Source organism: Xiphophorus hellerii, chromosome 5 (assembly GCF_003331165.1).
Source record: "Xiphophorus hellerii strain 12219 chromosome 5, Xiphophorus_hellerii-4.1, whole genome shotgun sequence".
NCBI classification, from domain to species: Eukaryota; Metazoa; Chordata; class Actinopteri; order Cyprinodontiformes; family Poeciliidae; genus Xiphophorus; species Xiphophorus hellerii.
This window is the reverse complement of record NC_045676.1, coordinates 16,414,790-16,435,872: the sequence shown is the minus strand read 5'-3', so window position 1 is coordinate 16,435,872 and position 21,083 is coordinate 16,414,790.

Here is a 21,083-nt window from a genome sequence, read left to right as displayed (position 1 = left end):
GCCTCCACAAACCTCTGACTTACACAAGGCGGCAGCGCCGCATTACATCCAAATATCTCTTAATAATTCCAGCCGTACAATTGAAATGAATTGGCTGCACCGGGGATTAGGTAATGACTGAGCCAAGGAGAGACCGGAGCGGGAGAGAGGGAATAATTATTCTCGTTTTCTGGCAGCGCGCAGAGCGGCGGGCATGTAATGCTTCACCTGTAAGGAGGAAGGGAGGAAAGCCATTTGTGGATGACTGGAATTTCATGCATCTCATTGAAGGTGGTGGTGGTGGTGGGTTGAAATCGGGCAGGCTTGTCTTTTTACGATATATCAACAATTTGATAGTTCGCTTCTGGACGGAGTAAATTAATCTCCCCGTAATTAATTCTGCACTACAGGTGCTGATGATGTGCTGATAATCGGGCAGAGGTATGTGGTCTCCAGTCAAAGCTCCTGCAGGAAAAGAGATATAACCTTTGTCTCGGGGACGGCAGATATACGAGCCAGGCGAGTGCTAAGGATTATACACCGAGGTCCTCGCTGAGAGATGGAGAGGGTGGATGATGGTGCGTGGGGGTGGAGCGGGGAGCAGGCTGTGACCGTAGAATAATTTCAGCCTCTCTCCCTCCCTGGAGACCACATGCTGTCTGAGCCAACCGCCAACCCCCACCCTCACCCCACCTTTGCCTCCCCCACCAATCTCCTAACTGCCTGCCGATGCCGGATGTCTCCTCTTCTCCTCCTCGGCGTGGTGGGGAGGGTGAAGGTGGTGGTGGTGGTGGTTGGGGGAGTCAGGTTGCTGCTGTTAAGTGCTGCAGCAAATCATCCCCGCATTAAGAATCTGGGCAATTAGCACCGTGGCGCGTCGTTCCAGACACCCCCTCACGCAACACATCCCCGCAAAACCGCTGAGAATCCTTCATGGATGAAGCATAAACATTTATTTATTTATTTATTCTTGGATATTTCTATCATGTTTTTTTTTCTCTCTCTCTCTTTTAATATTTTCAAATTTAGGCATACATTTTTCATGCTTAAATGAAAAAAAATATTTTAAAAATACTGATAATTTTAAAACTCTTTAAGATCAAACGGTTTAGTTTCATTTAGACATTTTCATCAGGCAGCCGCCAAAAACAATAACCCACCTCCACTTAGGAGGAAGATGCAAAGCCGCAGTTGCGGTTCCACCTTAAGGAAGGTACCTTAAAAGATTATCTCGGTTATTTCACCGCCACTGAGCCGGCACTAATAGTCCAAGGCAGATATTGAAGAGCAGCGCGGGGCCGCAGAGATCTATTAGAAATTCCCATCTACGCGCCTCATACATATTGATTTCTGACACCAAGCAGCAATGAAAGGCCCAGGGGAATAATATATTTAGCAGGGTTTGCAGTGAGGAGGTCACAGAGTGCATAAAGATTAGCTGCACAGACCCCCTGACAGGACGATGTGTGAGCACCAAATTGTGAGCCAGCGCACACTCAGCTGGACGTGCACGCGCCCGCATACAAATATATGCATCTGTGTATCCTGTACAGGCGTTGCTAGTGGAGGATTTTCTGCATCTCTATGACATTGGAGCCGAAAACAAGGGGATGGTCCGCTTTTAAAATGATCATGCGGGTGTGGATGAAATGCAAGTGCACAAAAACCTGTTTTTGGGGGGAGTATTTGAACAAAAATGTACATTATTTTGGAAATACTGCCAGATTACCAATCCACCCCAAGTTCAGTTGTGTTCTGTTCAGTTTGGTTGGCTTTCTTGAGAAGCTAAACTGTGGATTTTTTATGTATTTTATGCGATAGACAAACATAGAGTTCTACATACCTGTGACGAAGAAGGAAATTTAGCTTCTACATTACCTTAATGCATCGCAAGGAGTGCATTAACAGGAAAAGCAACCAAGAGCTGCTATGGTAACTTTGGAGGAGCTTCAGAGAGTCACAGCTCAGGTGAGGAATCTGTCAACAAGTCTTGAAGTCTTATGCCTGGTTCACACAAAAAGATTTTAAAATTGTCAGCCAATTTGCCAAACCTAAGAGACCCCACACATGACAATAAAAAGAATCTTAGGTATAACAGGTTCGGTTGTCCGGTGTGTGGTGTACAACCACATGGCAGGAGCAACACACCACGCATGAACCAATTCCACTCACCAATGTTCAGATGTCTGCTTTCGGATTAGCTACAATCAACAAGCTGCATTACCTAGTCCACAGGCTGCAACATCGGGTAAAGACAATCCAATGTTGAATATTTTAGATCGGAGCAGTCCCAATGTTCTTCAGTGAAAACCATATCACTCTTAGCACCGCACACATCACGAATATCTCTTAAGATAATCTTAATAGCCATCCTGATAAGATTGTTGGAAGGGGACAATTGGGACAGAAATTGTCATTAAAATCTTGCAGCATGAACTAGGCTATATGTAGATAAGGGAAGTCTCATTTGCTATTCACCCCAAACCACCTCTACCTGTAGAAGAAGATGCTCTTACATGTAATTTTGTTCTTGATGAGACCAAGATTATGTTTTGTTTTGTGTTTTTTTCTTTGTGGTTTAAATGCAAATTGTTGCAACTCTCAATATCAATGGACATCATTTTTATGGTTGTTTGAAGTTGGCCAGTCTTCATTTTGCCAAGAAATTGTTTTTGAATTGTTGACTATTTTTATGAATATTTATTTACCACTTTAACTTTTCAACCTCAATTTCACATTGTTTAGACAGACAACAATGTTATGGTTTTTGACTCGTATTCAACCAAATTCTACTCTAGGTGGGATTGTTTAGACCTTTTTATATAAAAACAATGGGAGACTATGTAACATTTTCTTCCCACTTCTCAATTACCCACTTATTTGTCTTGGTCTACAACATAAAATCCTCACCTTTGCAAGCTGCAGCGCTTGTCATTACTAACATCTAGAATCATAGAACCATCAGTTGGTGGGCAAACTTATTAAAGTACACATGTATAAATGCTAAAAGTAGATACAATGTGGTAGCTAGTTTAGTTTTCACAGACAATTGCCAAAATGACATTGCCCTACTCAAGTCAAGTTTCTTGTCTGCATTAGAAACCTTGTCTGAATAAAAGCTAAGTTGTCAGAAAAAAGGGACGGAGGCTAGAAGAAAATTCTTCCTTAAATTCTGGGAACAGCTAAATTTTTACAATTTGTTTGCTCAAAGCCACTTGCATTTTATTTAATTATTGATGTAGAGTCAACTAATTCAGGGACAAATATGCTCAAACTTAATAAAAAAAACAAACAAACAAACATATTTTCTCATTAGTTAAGACAATGCCTAATCTACTAAGCTTCAGCTTGATGGAGCACTCAGCAGGTTCCCACAGGTGCACACAGATGAATATTTAAAGGTTAAAACCAGTGTTTTTATTTGGGTTGGGAATGTTTGGGGAGTATGTTTTCCAGTAAAATCAATTTTAAGCCGTCACAGAAATGCCAGACAAACACGTTCCCTTCAGTGTAGTTTGAATCAGATAAACTAGCCCGTGCAGTTCCTCCAGATGGGATTTGTTGAACTACGTTTTTCGTGACTGTAATGCAGTCCTAGTTGAAATATTTCCCGAACAGGGATCTAACCTTGGGAAGGAAATGAGAAACTACAGTTCACATTGACTAAGTCATAGAGCCCCACGTATGTAAATTACTTTGATCTCAAGGAATATTATATCATATAGGACAATGACTTCTTCTAAAGTCTGCAACTTTTCTTAACCAAAAAAAGTTTATAAGTTGTCATCTTAGAATGAACATAACATATATACAGTCTCTTATTTTGGGGATTTTATACAAGAGTGTAATAAAAAGGATATGGAATTTAACTTTAACCTCAAATGTAAAATAAACATCTGATTTCATACATTTATTACCTTTCTCTTTTAAAAAAAAATCAAATTGTGAAAAACTAAGTACACCCTTGATGCTTCCACAGGATTTAAAACAGGTGCTGCTTTTAAAATGCTCTTCATTAATGACTAATGATTAATTAAGTTGAACTTGATTGAATGACAAGTCAATTTCCTTCTGCCTATGATGTGAAAGTAGAGATGTTTGGCCATGTTTGTAGAGCTCCATAATTGACACAAACTAACCACATCAGCACAAATCCGGCATACCAGCTGCAATATATGTTGGGGGACGGCTGATGTTCTGGTGCTGACGACCATTGGACCAAGCTCTCTGTCAGACCTGTGTTCAGATTTAGCAGCAAACGGTGCAGTCTGACGTCTTCTGGGTCAGGATTAGAATTACTCCAATATCACCACGTTTTTCAGTAACAAGTAATATAACACGTTACTGTTTCTAAACCAGTAGACAGATTACAGTTATCTTTCCAAGCCACTGCCCAGACATGGTGTAGTACAGAAAATTCTGCCCTTTAATATGGTTGACCCGACTGGCTGCCATTTTTATGTTGAAGCGGCGGGAGCTATTGTCTACAGTTAATGAATGTAACTAATAAAGTAACTTATAATCTAACTTAGTTACTTTTGGAATCAAGTAGTAAGTAAAAGTTACTTTTTTAAAGAATCAGTATGTTTCATGATAACTGTGGCAACACTGGGTGGGAGACATGGATTATCATCAGGAGTTTATCATGGTGAGCTTGCACAGTGTGCTACATTCAAGTCTTATTCCATTTTTGACTTGAAAGGTGTGGCTGAAAGCTTTAAATGGCAACTCCCAACAATGTCAAGGTCCAGACTTTGTGTGCTAAAGCGCTTTTTGTGTCCACACTTCCTCTCCTTCTAACATATTCCTCTTTTGCTTTAACTGTGACTGTGAGTGGAGATGATGGTAGTTTGGTGGTGGTGTTACAATGAGCCTGTACAGGTGAAAGGGTAATTGTTTTATATGAGATCAGGCCAGAACGAGCACTGTTGTGACCAGTGCGGAGGGACAGTCCAACCCCTCTGCAGGAGCACTTAACATCAACCCTCTTTGCACCCGTGCTCCTCACCCGTCCCTTCTAGCTTCCAGCTCTTGCTTATTGCTCAGTGCCATTACCGCTCTGCCGTTCCCCCCTCCTTCAGAACACCACTCAGCAACCTCTTCAGAAATTACAATCACTCTGGGTTTAGGCAATTTGACCAACTGCAAGACCTGCATGTTGGGATTGGAAACGGGAGGTGGGGGCGGCGGGTGTTGGAACTGCAAGGTTAGACTTGGAAACAGGACAGGAATTACATTTTTAAGTCAGGGGCTGAAGCACTGAATGGTGCTCTGAAACCATAGGAGTGCACTGAGAATTATACTATTTTAAATAAACTAATCTTTTATACAGAAGAGGTAGATTCCTGTGTCTTGATAACACAGAGCTTGGTCTTGATAACACAGAGTTCTCTGTCATCAATAAATGATGACAGAGAACAAACAACTGCAGTGAAGTTATTAGGAAAAACTGAGTACCCTCCCAAAAAATGTCTGGGTGATGACATCTTCTCATTTCAAGAGGAAATCCAACAGATAATTTTCAGTGTTCATACATCATGTTTATTGTCTTTAACCCCTTAAAATATATCCCAATAACTAAAAATAAAGAATGCAATAAAAATGTTCATTAATTTCTAAGCTTAACATTAGTTTGGCCCTGGAAAATAAAAAAACACACGTGAATTCCACACAGAGTGTATCATAGGTTCTGCTTCCTTGTGCCAATCATATAAGTGATGATGGTGTCCAACTAGCAATCACTGCCCAAAGGTTCAACAGAAGCAACCAGGACAAAGTGAGAAAGGTGTGGATAAAAATTACAAAAAGTTGCTTCGCTGTGATCAATATAGAAAGCCATGTGCAAAGTGGGTCCACAAAGTAATAGTGTCTGATAATCCCCAAATATTTGTTTCACCTATGCACAACAATCAGATTGGATTGGAAGTGGAAAAGTAGTGGAACTTCTCAGTTTGGTGAAATACCAGTGTAAATACATCGTTCGTACAGTATATTTCATCATTCTGTCTGATTGGACCGGGTTTACCTTCAAGCATTATATTGCAGGCACAGACTTGGCATAAAAGAAGACAAAGTTTTCTAGTCACAGTCTTTCGGCCTGGTGGATGAACTACATCATTGTACTTAAACAGAAGGAAATTGAACTTGGAATAAGATCAATCAGTATTGGCCAGATTTCTCTTAGTTACATAAAGTGGACACCAGTTCATGATCCCTTTGAAAATAACATCTTTCAAACCTGAGTACTTGTCATATCTTTACTATACACACGGTGATGTTGTAATGTGTTGTATTGAATTGTAGTATTTAATGCAAGGGTGCCCAAAGTCGGTCCTCGAGGGCCGGCATCCTGCACATTTTAGTATTCTACCAGGTAGTACCAACAACCTTTTCAGCACGTCAGTGTTCTTCTTAGGCCTCTAACGAGCCATCATTTGATCCAGGTGCGTTAAACCAGGGAGAGAACTAAAACATGCAGGATGCCGGCCCTCCAGGACCGACTTTGGGCACTCCTGATTTAATGCAATAATTGGCATTTTTATTTTCTTAAATACCCTATTATTGTCTTTAAAACAATGTTTTTTGCACGAGGCTGTGTAAGGTTCCTAAGTTATACTGACTGACAAATAGGATGCTTGCAGGTTTTGTTTATGCAGATGATTACTCTGAGTTACGTTCATTAACCTTTGGTTGTGAAGCATTATCTGTTGGAATGACGGTAATGTTGCACTGTTTTGTATTCTGAATGTTAAACAGCAACAGTTGGATTTATGCTATTGACGTCTATGTAGATGAGAGGGAAGGTTTGTTCCCTCCTACTTGGATTTGATTAAAAAAAATATTTCAGATGTTAGAAACTTAGTACTAGACACTAATTTTGAGAAAGACTTGAGTCTAACTTGGATTTACCCCTGTGAAATTTGGACTTAATTTGACTTTGGAAAAATAATGACTTGGGAACATCCCTGCCGTCAAATGGCAGCTAAGTGGTGTGTGCAGAACATGCATCAACAGGCATTATAGGTATACATAGACCACAGTGGTTCAGAGGTGATTTGCAGCAAATGTGTGAGAATAGTCTTCAGAAGGTTAATATTGTACTTTTCGTCTGAGACTTTATATTGACTTTATATTAGAGTGACTTGCAATAAAACATAAGCTTGATGGCGTAACACATGGCAGATTTCACAAAACTAAATACTGTATTATTTTAATATAGATCTCATTACACTCTTTCTATAGCCTAGAGTTATGTATTATTTTAAATCACTTAAACATAATATGGGTAGCACATTTGTTTAACAACCTAACAAATCAGACTATGTGGAAAAAGAATGAAGAATAAGTTAAACTGAATACTAACCAGTGGATTGGATAGATCACATTTTTTCTCCGTTGGCATGATGAATGACAATGAGGCTAACTAGACCATCAATCAGCCCTCCATCAGCAATCCTAAGGTGGCTTTATGTTTCATCCGCTCAGACCTCAGCGAGAGTGAGCATCCATCCCTCATCACAGCTGACTGGGACAGCTCTATACACATTTCAATCTTGTCACCTCTCCCCTGGGCATGGAAAGCTATCCTCAAAATCTCCATTTTTATCATCCCTCTAAACCTTGGACCCTAGGCGGCACTGAGATGCAGAATTTTATGGACCAAAGAGGGGGAAAAAAATAAAAAAATCAGAGTTTCTGCGAGAGAGTGGGTCTGGTTTTAGTGGTGGATGGTCAAGCTGGGCCAAAGCGGCTGCTGAAATTAGAAGAGGTCCTTCAGCGTATTAGTTACAGTAAATTAACACCGATGCCGTGCACCTTGTTTAGCACTTTGTGATTGGGTTCAGCAGAGGCCTTGCCAGAGCTGTCTCTGGGGGAACCATCAGCAGAAATACAGCAGCACAATGGGTGTTACCAGGCTGTCAGAATTAGATAATAAAGCACCACAGTGCTGGCGGATAAACGCGCAAGAGAGGACATCCATCTTGCAAGTGTGATGCTGAAGAGGATGCTGTTAAATGACAGTGAGGGCTGTGTGTGTGTGTGTGTGTATGTGTGTGAGTACACTTCAATGAGACGGCTATGTGGAAACATGGGAAACTTTTTTTTGTCCAGTGTTGCTCCTAAAATCAGTCAATGGGAAATACTGGACCTGGATGCTGCTTTTTCGTCCCAAATCTTATGAAATCAAAGAGGGTATATTTACATTTTTCCCAAACATATAGCTTTAACATATTGCTTTTGTTTTTCTTGTAGTAGTGAAGAGCGGACTCATGTGTTTTTCACAGTCATTGTTAAATTTAAATAATTTTTGGACCTGGTAAAGACCAGATGATATTTATTCCCTACATGCTAAACTGTACAGTTGAAAGAGGGTATATTTTGTCTTATTTATTTGCTTATCTAGCAACGCAGAACAGGTTTTAGAACACACTTGGAATCCAAAAAGACTACCTTAGCAACTACCTTTTAGACTCCTGTTCTTCCAACCCTGAAAAGGAATTAGACCAGAAGATACTTACTTAAACTTATCTAGCCTGAACAGGAGTATCTAGTTAATATACTTTGGATCAAGTATATAATCCAAAGTATTATATACTTTGGATTCTTTGGCTCTTTCCTTTGGTTTGTTATTTTGTTTGTATTTCCTTTTAATTCATGTAAAGCACTTTGAATTGCCTTGTTGCTGAAAATGTGCTATATAAATAAAATTACCTTATCTTGTACCATGGATGCATGTTTATATTAAAAAGAAAGAGGGCGGGTAATTTCTAGAAAGGATGAGCATAGAAAGGGAGCACCAGAGATGTAAAAGAGTAAAAGCACAGAGACGGAGTCAAAGAAAGGAAATCAAATGTCGGACGGCACTTAACCTTTCCTTTATAACATGTAGCCTGCTGAACCAGCAGAAACCCTGACATTTTATCAATGCTTCTAATTAATGAGCAGCTGCCATATTTTTGACAGTATTTGCACAATATGGCTGACTTATGCAATCAATAATATTTCTATTGACTTTCCCTATCTCTCTCACCCTTGTTCCAAGTGCATCAGTTCTACAGGTATCTTCTTTACAGTGTGAAAACAAAAACCACAGCTTGAGTTCGTCAAGCTGTGCAGCTTGCTTATCAGCAAGCTACACCCTCTTTTTTTTACCACATTAATATAGTTGATTCATTATTTGCTGTTGTAGCATTCCAAACATTTCCTTCAAAGCTACAAAGCAACCACATAAAACAGAGCAGCTCTGATACGTTCTATCTTTCTGGTATCTGGGTATCTGGGTCATTTGGCAAAATCTGCAAAGTGGGAGCAAATGACATACCTTTACTATCCTTTTTTTTCCTCATATGACCAAAACAGCTAACAGAGAAAATGGTGATGCAACAAAGTGATCAGTACCCTACAAGATGTTGTTATCTGTTGATGTAGGTTTAATAAACTCCTGACAGTCATTGGCAGAAAATAGAGCTTCTTACATCTCTGTGTTTCCTCGGTCTACGTTTTTAAATATCTCTGCAATGAACCAATTGCTTTTTCACTCAATGACATGTTTCGCAATGCTGTGGTTAGTTCAACCTGATAGTTCACCACAACAGCTGCTCATTGTAAAGTCACAGTCAGCTCGCTCTCAGCAAATGTTTGCATGAGTAAGTTCAGATGGGGTTCCAGGTTGGGAAATTTAAGTGAAAAAGTGATCATCTGATGCAAATTGAGCAGGAGCAGATATTCACGACAATGTTTCCAAAATACTTAAATGAGTTTGGCAAAGTTAGTAAAAGTAGTTTATGTGTATCTTTGAAATTTTACCACACCATTGAGACTATATTACTCTGATTTGGATTTGCTTCAAAAGTTATAACCTGGATCTGGAAAACCTTTCACACTTGAGTTTAGCTTGTTCTCTTTGGAAACCCTGTGGCATTTGTTAATTGTTGTAAAAGTTGTACGAAACTGACAGTAAGAGATTTGAACATGTAAGGGGTGTAAAAATTTAGCATATTGAATCTGAACTCTAGTGCTGCTCAGGGACCTCAGAGTTTCCAACTTTATAGGGTATTTCATTTGATTCACTGAGAGAAAAATTGATTTTGAGACTTCCGAGAATCAATTTAAGATACTGACATGAAAATTTTAAGAAAATATGCTGTTTTGTTTTAAATCTAAACACTAAAAACCCCACAAAAAGATTATCCCTTTAACCTGCAGCAGAACACCTGTGTGCCATTTTTCCATTGTATTTTCTGGGGTGACGGTAATTTACTATAGAAAAAAAAATCTTAATTATTATCATTTCACTAATTTTTTTAATGCAGTTGAAGGACAATTATATACATATAAGCTTAAACATATATTAGTTCAGGGTTTTACCATAAACATAAATTATTTAAAAAGTACAGCATTTTCCAATTCTCAAAACCCTATGTTTTCATCTCCTCATCTTATTCAGTTTTGTAGACCTTATATGCTTAAATCTGCTTACGTATAGAAAAGATGTTTGAGTTAATTTGCTTCAGTGTGAAGCAGCACTGCTGTTTTTTTTCTTTTTTTTCTTGGGAGGTCTTTCTTCTTGTAAATCAAACCTGTTCTTGCAGTCCTGCACGCGTGTCTGGCCTAGAGATGCTTTACAAATAGAGATATCTTTCATTTAATCATCCGTCGCTCATTCTCCTTTGTGAACATTGTGCTTGCCATTGTGAGCTGCACCGCTGCTTCTTGATTAATGGCTTTGCAGAGAGGTGCTGCTAATGGTTCTTTAATTGCTCAACTTCCCTCAGAAGCTTCCAGGATTTTGTCTCCTGCCTCCTAATGTGCAGCAAATAGACAATTTACACAGCAAAGGAAGAAAAAGACCTTTTCTAGACAGGTCTTTTTTTGCTAAATATCTACTTATGTTTGATAATTAGTAACAAGTGAAATGGGTTGATGCAGGGTACTGCAGCTGTTCTTTAGTATGGTCTACTTTATTATTTGTCTTCAGGGTGCTCTGATGACACAAGGGCTTTGATTTAGAGGCTATCTAGGTGGAGGTGGATTACATCTAAAAAAGAACAACAATTCTGTAGTTTGATGGTTTTCTCTGTCGACCTTATTTGGACATCCAGAGCTTTCACAAACCAGAGAGCTGTGAAAGTTAACTGTTGCTAACTTTTGACTTAAATTTAAGAAACAAATATCAGGCACAAAAGTCAGATAGCTTTAATGTACCTGCTCACCTGAAAGTTTAGATGCGAGAGTCATTCTCCCCTCTCATATCGACTCCTACTCAAAGAGGTATCGGAAATCATTTTCTGGTGGCTTGGTATCAAGAGACTACGCCTGCTGCTGCAAACAAGCTCAATGAGTGATCAGACATGTCAAAGGATTCATCGTGATGTGAGTCAGAGTGTTTGACATCCCTATTTCTGATATGGTAATCCTACATGTTACCCACTGCCCTTCAACCTTTATATTTATGTTAAAAATGAAACCGTCCACGGTTGTAAATCAGTACCAACCAAGAGCATGCATGTGTACATAAAATTATATGCCATCCTGCGTATAACAACTTATGCATATGTATTTGTATGAAAAGGTTCATATGGCTGTAAAGCTACCCAGTTACATTTATTTCTTTTCTTAAATCAATAAAAACTACTGATTTGGAACTAGACTTTCTACTCTTTTTCTTTCATTTTTTAATTTTTTTTATTAATAATCATAATTACAGCTTATTAAAAATAGTATGATTATTTGGTGCTGTGGCAAAGTATGTTTCCTCACATATTTCTGCTTTTGCTTTTTTGTCAAACAAATGTAATATAATGTAAAATACTGTAAAGTAATATAATCTCAGTTTTGAAACATCGACAGTGTTCGGGTTCATCATGAAACTGCTCTGATGGCCCATCACAGCATGGTGTATTTATGTTTCTATTTATTTGTCTTTGTTGATCTGCTCTGTACGGTTTTCGGAAAAAAACCAAACAAACAAAGGTTTGGATTTGGGGAGATTGAAGGTCGTGCACCAAATGTAAAGAAACTAATGGAGCAAAATGATCCAAAATGCCAACATGCAGTTACTGGCTGCTGCCAGGAAGATGCAGGAAGATGCAATTAAAGAAGTATGATCCTCCTTAATCCTCCTCAAGGAGGATCATACTCATTTATCCTCCTTGTTTTAGGCACCTAGATGGGCCGAGCCCAGGGCCCATTTCTAGAAAACTGTAATAACGTTTGGACAACATGAAGTACACAAATAATGATACTCTTTGTTTTTCAGTTGAAAAATACTGCACATAGCTCGTCTTTAAAGGTGGAAAAACTTCAGAAATAATTTATCTAGGTTGCTATTTTAGCAGTGGTATGTAAACTTTTTAGATGTTCATTAATTGGTTGCTGAAGTTTAGATTTAAAAGCCTGGCTTTAACAATCTGAAATTATCATCTGAACCTATAATCATCACGTTTATTCATTAATATGAAATATGCAATGAGTGAGTGTTTTTGTCTCTTTTTCTAAGACAACCTCACCTTTCAGTCTGATAGTTATTCAGTATTGTTTCTAACTCTGCGTTAACAGTTTAAAGACCAAACACTCATACCAAATCCTGCCTGCACTGAATTGATGGTATCAAGGAGGTCAAGGTGGAAATGTGGAAAAACTTTTATTGAAAAGCAAAATGCTATAATTTAAACCCAATATTTTTCTTTAAAAATATTGTTTTTATTAACTTGATATTCCTGTGGGGTCTACACCTCAATGAAGGCACTAAAATCATGTCTGAATCAGAACGTCTGGATGAAGGACAAAACAATTGTGAGAAACATAATCATGAGTGCCACAAAAATATAAATGTGATTAAAGTGAACATGTACTGTAGAATATAAGCAAAACAAGAAAACATCGGCATGCTTTGTGGGCATCTTAAACTGTGATCACTGTGCCTAATGAAGCCATTTCCAACAGATTTTTTTAAAACTATGAATATTTTGTACTGTTTGGAACTCAAAACCATCAGCTACAATCTTCTGCCACAAGACTGCCAAATAAGCCGGAGATAAATCCTCCCATTTTCCAGTGTCCACAGTGCTGCTGGTGGTTCAATTCTCTGCAATTTCCCTTTTTTTTCTCCATGTAACAAGGGAGGTTTTGGGTGGGCATATCCTTAATAACGGAATAGTGATTCATCATTTAATTATGATTTGACAAATGCTCGCGCCTTCCCCATCCTCTGCATCCTCCTCCCTTTCAATTCTCCGCTCTGCCAAACTGTCACGCACTCCCCCCGTGGGATTAATTCGAGCTGTCTGTCTTTGTGAGGCTGCCGGCGCTCTCGGGGCGGCGGGTGCACGACACTGTCAATGAACAGAGCGCCTGACACTTCCAGGGAGCCGCACACAGACGCACGATCCCCGCTTCCCGTGTTATTGTTTTCACCTTAACCCCCCCCCCTTCCTTCTCCTGCTCCTGCCTGTTTCCTTTCCTCAGAGTGTGTCTCCTTCTCCTCCTTTCTCCTCTATCTCTCTCTGCTTCTGTCTCTCTCTCCCTGTCTACCTCTTGGTTCCTGTCTGTCGCTCCTCTATTCCCTTCTTTCCTTCCACCCACCCTTAAACCTGGCAGGGAGAGAAGGACAGCAGCACCATCAGGAAGAAATATCACACAAAGGAATAGAGAGAGATTATGGGAACACAGCAGAAAAAAACAACAACAAACCTAAGATATTCTGCGCCATCAAAGTTCAAACCAAAATTATCTACAAGAGGCGAATCATTTTCTATTTATATCTTTGTCTCCTGCCGTTGACGACAATTTAATGTGTGGCCATTAAAACTGGGCTTGTTTGAGTTGAACCTCTGCACTTGTGTCACCAAATCCAGCAGGCCTTAGCCCCAGCTGGGGAGATAAGGCGTAATACCAAGCCCAGGGCCCAGCCTTATCTCCCCTGCTGATAGAGAGAGAGCAGAAGGGGAGGGGAGCGCCGACAAGGGGAGGAAAACAAGGGGGACAAAAACAAGTGTCTTGCAGGGACCCTGGCTGACTAGCTGGCTGACTGTGTTTCTGCGTCCTCGCGCTGTTGGCATAGAAACTAATCCACGTTCGCATCTCTCCATCTCTGTGGCCGTGACACGGCATGAGCTAGGGGGAGGAGAGGGTATCTGTTAGCGTTTTCCTGTTAATAATTAGGAAAGGGGGGGTCGACTGGGTAAAGGTTTGCTGGCTGGCTGACACCCCTGGCCTTCAGCATCCAGCTGTGTCTCACTGTAGGACACAAACTTGTTCGAGCACATCCAAATCCTCTCTGCAGCTGTTGTTCCGCAACTTTGGTAAACACACCTGGAGGACATCAGGCAGTACTGGAGCTAGTATTGATCAACCAAGCTAAGCACAAATTAACTAGCAGCTGGGAGTCATGAATCGGTTTAAGGGAGCGCTTCGCTGTTTCACGTTTGCTAATTTCAGCACACAGTGGGTGTTGTTGTCAAAGAACTTGTGTCTTTGGTCAAAACTTTAGTTGCTTCGATTCAGCTGCAATGGAGTGTTTTTCAGACATAAACAGTCAGTTTAAGGTGATGGCCCATCATCTCAAGCTGACAAGTTCAAACTTTAACTAGACCACTTTAAAGTCTTGAATTTTTGAATTTTTTTTTTTTATGGTTTTCTTTGTTCCTTTTGAGCAATTTAGAAGTACACTCTGTGCTGTGCAGCAAATTATCGTCCTGGAATTAGAACAAACTTTGATATCTAGAGAAACTACTCATTACCTTAGATCAACATTTAGCATCAAGCTTTTTATACTTTTACTTTTCTTTTCTGTTGGTTTATCCAGAGAAACTCCTGTTAGTATATAAATTGTGGAGTACTTTTTGTTTTTCTTTTGCTTTTCTTTTGTTATTTTGTTTGTATTTCCTCTAACTCTGATGAAGCACTTTGAATTGTCTTGTTGCTGAAAATGTGCTCTGTAAGTAAAATTACTAACCTTGCCTATATGTTCAAAGTGTGCTTGTGCATTATTTCACAAACTGATTGGTGGATAATTCTCCTTTGGGATTTTCTGTCAGAAAGCAGAGTTCATGGTTTGTCACTTGTGCCGTGAAGCTTTACTGGATCGTTACACTGCTACCACCATGTTTGACTGTTGTTAGATGTTCTTTTTCTAAATGAATGATGCACACCTTTAAAAAAGTTGTGCTTTTCTCTCATCAATCCATGGTGTCATCAAGATGATTTTACAAAGCGTGAGCCAAGCCATTGTGTTCCTTTTGCAGTGGTTTTCATCTTGAAACTCTTTCATGGGTAACATTTTTGTCCAGTTTCTTTCTCATTGTTGAGTTTTGAAAAATGAGCCTTTTTTGAGAAATATGATGCTGTCAGAGCTTAGATGTTCTTATGGTTCCTTTGTGAATTGCTGTGTGAGTAGTTCATGTCATAATTTCAGCAGGGCCACTCCTGTTATGGTTTATCTATGTTCCGTGATTGTTCCATTTGTGAATAATGGCTCTCGCTCTGGTTCATTGGAGTCCCACAGCATTAGATGTGGCTTTCAATATATCAATAACTTTGATTTCACCTGTTCTTAAATTTCTCCAGGTCCCGGTAGATTCTGTTGCTTTTGGGAGATGGCTTAGCCTGCTTCATGTTGTCAGATAGGTTCTATTAAGATAATCTCATGATGTCTCGCTGTAATCAGGCCTTTGAGTGGCTAATGGAAATGTACTTAATATTCCACCATGCCAAACAAAATTGGTCTGTTGCAGTCACTTCATGATTTAGAAGATGTTTGTGGTTACTTAGGTTACCTGTTTCAAGATTAAGATTTGTTGGATGATCAGAAAACCAGTGTGACTAACTCTCATTAGTCACACTAATGACTAATGACTTTTATTTTAGACATAAAACAGTTTAGATGATATATTTAATGTCATGGTGCTTTAGTAACGGTTTGCAGATCAATTGGAGTTACTGTTTTTGTTTGTTAGTCATTATGTTTCTTTGGGTGTTTCTTTTGTTATTAGGGAGCAGATTATAAATAAATTAAGCTGAGACGGTAGCATTCGGCCGTAGAGTTTCATTTTTTAAAAATCATAATAGATTATGAGACTAGGTGGTTTATGAATGAGTTAGATTTTAAAATAATGTCATAAAACGACAGACATTTATTCCCAGTCAACACTTTTTAAGTTTTTGACCTATATCACAAAAGCACATATCTATCATCACAGGTGATGTTTATAAAAAGAAATTGACTAAATTCATGCTGAATTGTCCCTCTAACATGTAGCCACCCTGATGCATAAGAAAGGGGTTCTTTTCCTTTTTTTCATAGCTGTTGTATGTTGAACTCTCATATTGTCCTGTTATTGTTTCCCGATGAGGCCCTCATACTTCTGTTTTTCACTGTGACATCAGCTGGAAGAAAAAATACACAAGAGGGGACTGCTTATTCTCCATCTTGCTTCAGCCCCCTCCGCTGCGCCCCTACTCTAGCACACCTCTCTTTCATTCATATGTGTGTGTGCGCTCTTACAATAGCCTCTTACTGCTTTTGGAGGACGCTGTATAAGAGTGTGAGGTGCTTTCCCGTGGCTGTCCTTCAACATCCCACTTACCTCCCAGAAGAGCTCTCTGCATCTCCACTGCCCATGTCACAGCCATTGTCCCTAATTAGGGATTCAGAGACCAAGCCCATTCAATTAATGTGCAGCCACAATGTGCCGCAGATCCACCCCGCTCTTCACCCTTTCACCTCCTCCCCGGAGCCTTAAAAAGCCTTTTCAGCCTCTTGTGCAGCTGAAGCAGATTAAAGAAACTGAGGTAAAAAGGTTAGGAGAGGAATTAGTGTTGCAAGTAATGCCATGATTTAGTAAATCTAAATGACAAACTGGAGGAATTGGCAAAAGGGCATCAGAAACACAACGGCTTCCAGAATGTTTTATTCTGCTTGGCAGAAAAAAGTTATTCATTTTTGTTGTTGTAACAATCCTTCTTGGAAATAAACCTTACGCCACTTGAAAGTTGGTTTATTTTCTCTTAATGGTCTCACATTGTTAAAACTGCAGTCTGTTAAAACTGTCACTGTGTCTTGACATATGACATATGATGTGGAAAAAAAATCAAGCTCCTCTGCCTTCACTCAGTGGTTCTACTGCCATCTGCAGAAATACACCACTCCACGTCAGAAACAACCAATCAGATTCAGGAGAAGGGTCTTAGCACTGATTGGTTGTTTCTGGCTGTGAACAGTGTATTTCTGCAGATGGCAGTAGAATCACGGCACTGACTGGAGGCAGAGGAGCTCATTTTTTTCATAGATTATCTGTCTTATGGTGATAGTTTTAAGAAATGTGTTAAAAAAAAAACCTCACATTTTTATAATAAAATATGCATAATATATATAAGTTAACTTATACCTTACAATGTTCCTTAAAATTGCTTCAATCTTAAGGAGAATGCTTTGTGAGTTGAGCAACAGCACAGCTGAGCAAATGGGTTTCAACCATGAAATGCTTGCCAAGTTCTCTTTACCAATGCCAAACTGCTTATTCTGCTTGTCTACACTATGCAATTACAATTGAATACACAATTTGACAATTTTTTTTAAAACAGCTGATTAATTTAACAAATTGGGCCCTCAGGAGTGCGATGGAGAATTGTATGGAACAACAACACCTGGCACATCCCGATTCTCACGCTGGTCACCAGGTTGGACACATAACTCTGGGGGACAGCATTACTGCTGTGAGTTTTTGGAAGTGGATATACTGCAACCTTGACTATAATCTCAAATTGCAACCAATACTTGTATTATATGTTTAAAATCACAAAGTATGCATATTCACTTTTTAATGCAATTGAGACTTTTTCATTGACAATGACCAGTAAGAACATTTTTGAAACAAAACAGTGACAAGTGTCAAACACCAAAATTAACAAGTTCAGATTGAGATTTTTTTTTTAAATTGCTGAAATTAAATTTCCAAATAACCACCACCCACCTGCTAATATGACAAATCATGGGAGTTCAATGACCATGAAAATAATTTAATGATTACAACAGTCCAGAAAAAAATACCTACTTTGGGCAGCTTAGCAATTTTTAAAGGCCAAGAAAACAGAATCACTCACAAAGCTCATTGGTTTCTGATCGGCATGGCGACTGACTGAACAAATAAGGCACCAGGATCAAGTAAGCCTGGACTGGAATAGTTAGCTGCACTGGATAAATCACCATGGTAACTTATGTGCTACTGCTTTTGTGAAACTGCGACCAGATATCCAGGTTTAATTCAGCCAGGATATCTGGAAAATTTCTGTTTAGTTCTGGTTTGGTGAAACAGCTATCAGTTCACTTTTCTGTTGTATGTAATACTTCAGTCTAATGTATCATTCAACTCAAATAATCAGCTATAAACTACAAACTGCAAATACATAATATATAAAGACCTTTAGAACACATGAGAGCTTCTGATAAAGATCACTTCAACACATGCAAGAAGACCTAGCTACTTCTAAGCAAAACAGAGACATTCAGAAAGCTTTAGGACAATACTTGCACTTAAGGCAAAGTCTGTTTGTTCCAATGTTACCATATTTTTTGGTTATAAATCAAAGCTTGGATCACAATTAGGCCAGCCAGTTTTCATTGTTCAAATTGGATGCCATTCATGGCATTTAGGTTTGAAGCAATTTCTATGTCATTTTTAACCTCATTAAATCACATGACCTGTTTGGTTGAAGACGACAGAAATGTATTAAGAGGTTAGGACTCTTACTTGGGCACCCTTTGTGGTGATGAAGGAGCTGGTAATAAAACTGTTTTCTACAAGCTGAAATATTGATCAGAAATCTTTGCTTGATACATTGATCTTACCTGTGATTTGAGACATTAAATAAAAATCATCAGCATTAGATCAAGAATGATCAGAGGAGCTGTAATGGTATTTGTGGGTTTCAATATAAACAATAAGATCAATTGCATTCTGAATGTTCTGTCCAAACATTATCCAAAAACAAGAATCACACTGTGCAGCATGTTTTCACCAATGTCTGTGGACGCATTGGCCAAAACTTTGCAAGAAAAAAAACACTTCCTGTGACTGATCTTTATCTTTCCTCTGCGGGAAATTATTCAATTACTCACACATACCCAGACAGGAAATTAGGGATTTTATGTATGAAGTATTTTTCACAGCTAGGATGCGTGAACAAGCCTCGTAATGAAGCAGGCCTGAGCTCAAAATGATACTATCTAAAAAATGGGGAAATTACTGTGATTGACCCAGTAGAACCTCAGACTACTCACACATACATGCACAAATTGTATCGTTGCTGTGTAGAGGTTCTGCAGATGTCTGGAATACTGTCAGACTTCTAAGTGTTCAAATTCCCCATTGTATCATTGCTACATGGATCCAGTTCCCATTTTGACATCTCTACACATTCTTAAGATGTCATTACGATTAGGTTGTTTTTTGTTAAAATAATTGTATGATCTCTGCAAGTGCATCACCCAGACTAGGACTCTAAATGAAGAATGATGCAGTGCTCCTAAATTTCAACATTAAGTTGTACTGAAGTGAACTCAAACCTGTTAGAATGACTGCTTGAAGCAAGCATCTCCAAACACAAATGCTGAGATGAAGTAGAATTAATGGGCTTTAAAAGGTACATAGCATTTTGAGCAACTACTGGTTTACTGTCTGTAGTGCAGGTACCGACAGATTTGTTAATCCAGAAAAAATGTGTAAAAAGTCTTGAGACATAATCTCATACTTTATTATGTGTAGATTAAAAATCTCATGTTAAGAAATATTTGTTTTTAGCAAATTCCTCAGTGGCACATTAACACTGCTGGGAAAGAATATTTGAACTCTTGCCGATTTCTTGTGTTTGTACATTTCTGTCTCACATAAATGTGAAAATAAGACAATTATAACCTGCGAAAATACAAAATGTAGTTTTTAAATAGAAAAGTAACAGCCAATCATGTTAAGTAATAAATTAATTGTGATTAACCATACCTTCATCAGGTCAAACAATTTTTAAAAATCAAAATAGTCAAAAAACAAACCTGTTGACATATATCAGTATGGAAAGGGCTACAAAGCAATTTTTTAATGTTTTGAGACTCCATAATTCTTCATTTGCCTAAAGGCATCTTGATGATCCATGAAACTGATCAATGAATAATAATAATAATTACAATTCAGAACCATACTGTAGTTTTCTCCTAATACATTTTGTTTTCTTTTTCAGAGAAAAACAAATGTGTAGACTTTTTGAACAGTTAGCAATGTTGATTTTGTGTATTTGCACAGTTTTAAGACCTTTCCAGGGTAAATTAGTCATATTGCAGGCCAAAGCCCAACCCTAATGAGGCTGAACATCACTTCTGGTCCTCGTTAGCGTAAAGTTTTGGGAGTGAATGAGCAGCAGTAGATTATTGTTAGCATTTGGATTTGGATTAAAACTGCATACTTTCTGTTTGTTTGTGCATTTTCACTTTCTGTTCTCTGAACCCCTTCTAACTTTGCAGAGTTTTAGTTCAGAATAAACTTTCTATTAGACTATTAAAATATATCCAAACATCTGCTCCACCATGAAAACAAATGCAAGAGTGATTCTGGAAAATCTGCACAGTTCATTGACATTTGCCAATATTTACTTAAACAGAGCTTTCAAAGTTTTGCAACTGTAGTTAATACAAACATCTGGGTCATCACAAAAATTAGGGAAGCACTGAAATAAAAAAAACTTAGCAGTTAGGAGTTAATGGGGCGGACTGAAAATGTCTGAATGATTGTTGCAACTAGTGTCATTATATTTTTCAGCTTTTTTATATATATTTTCAGCCCCACTAGTGAGTGGCAACAGCTTCACTCTAAGTGGAATATATTTATCTTTCACAAATGTCAAATCGTTGTTGTCACACCACTGTTGCTCCAACAGCGCTGGCATGTGGCAAGCAATTGCCCCATGGGCATGTCAAAGAAACGCACAAATGCACAGTCGGGAAGCAGGCACGCATGCCCACACACATACGAACACACCTGTAAACATATACCATGTGCTGGTATGTCACCAACTGTCTCCTCCTCCCATCGCATCCATCTCTTTCCCCTCTTTGC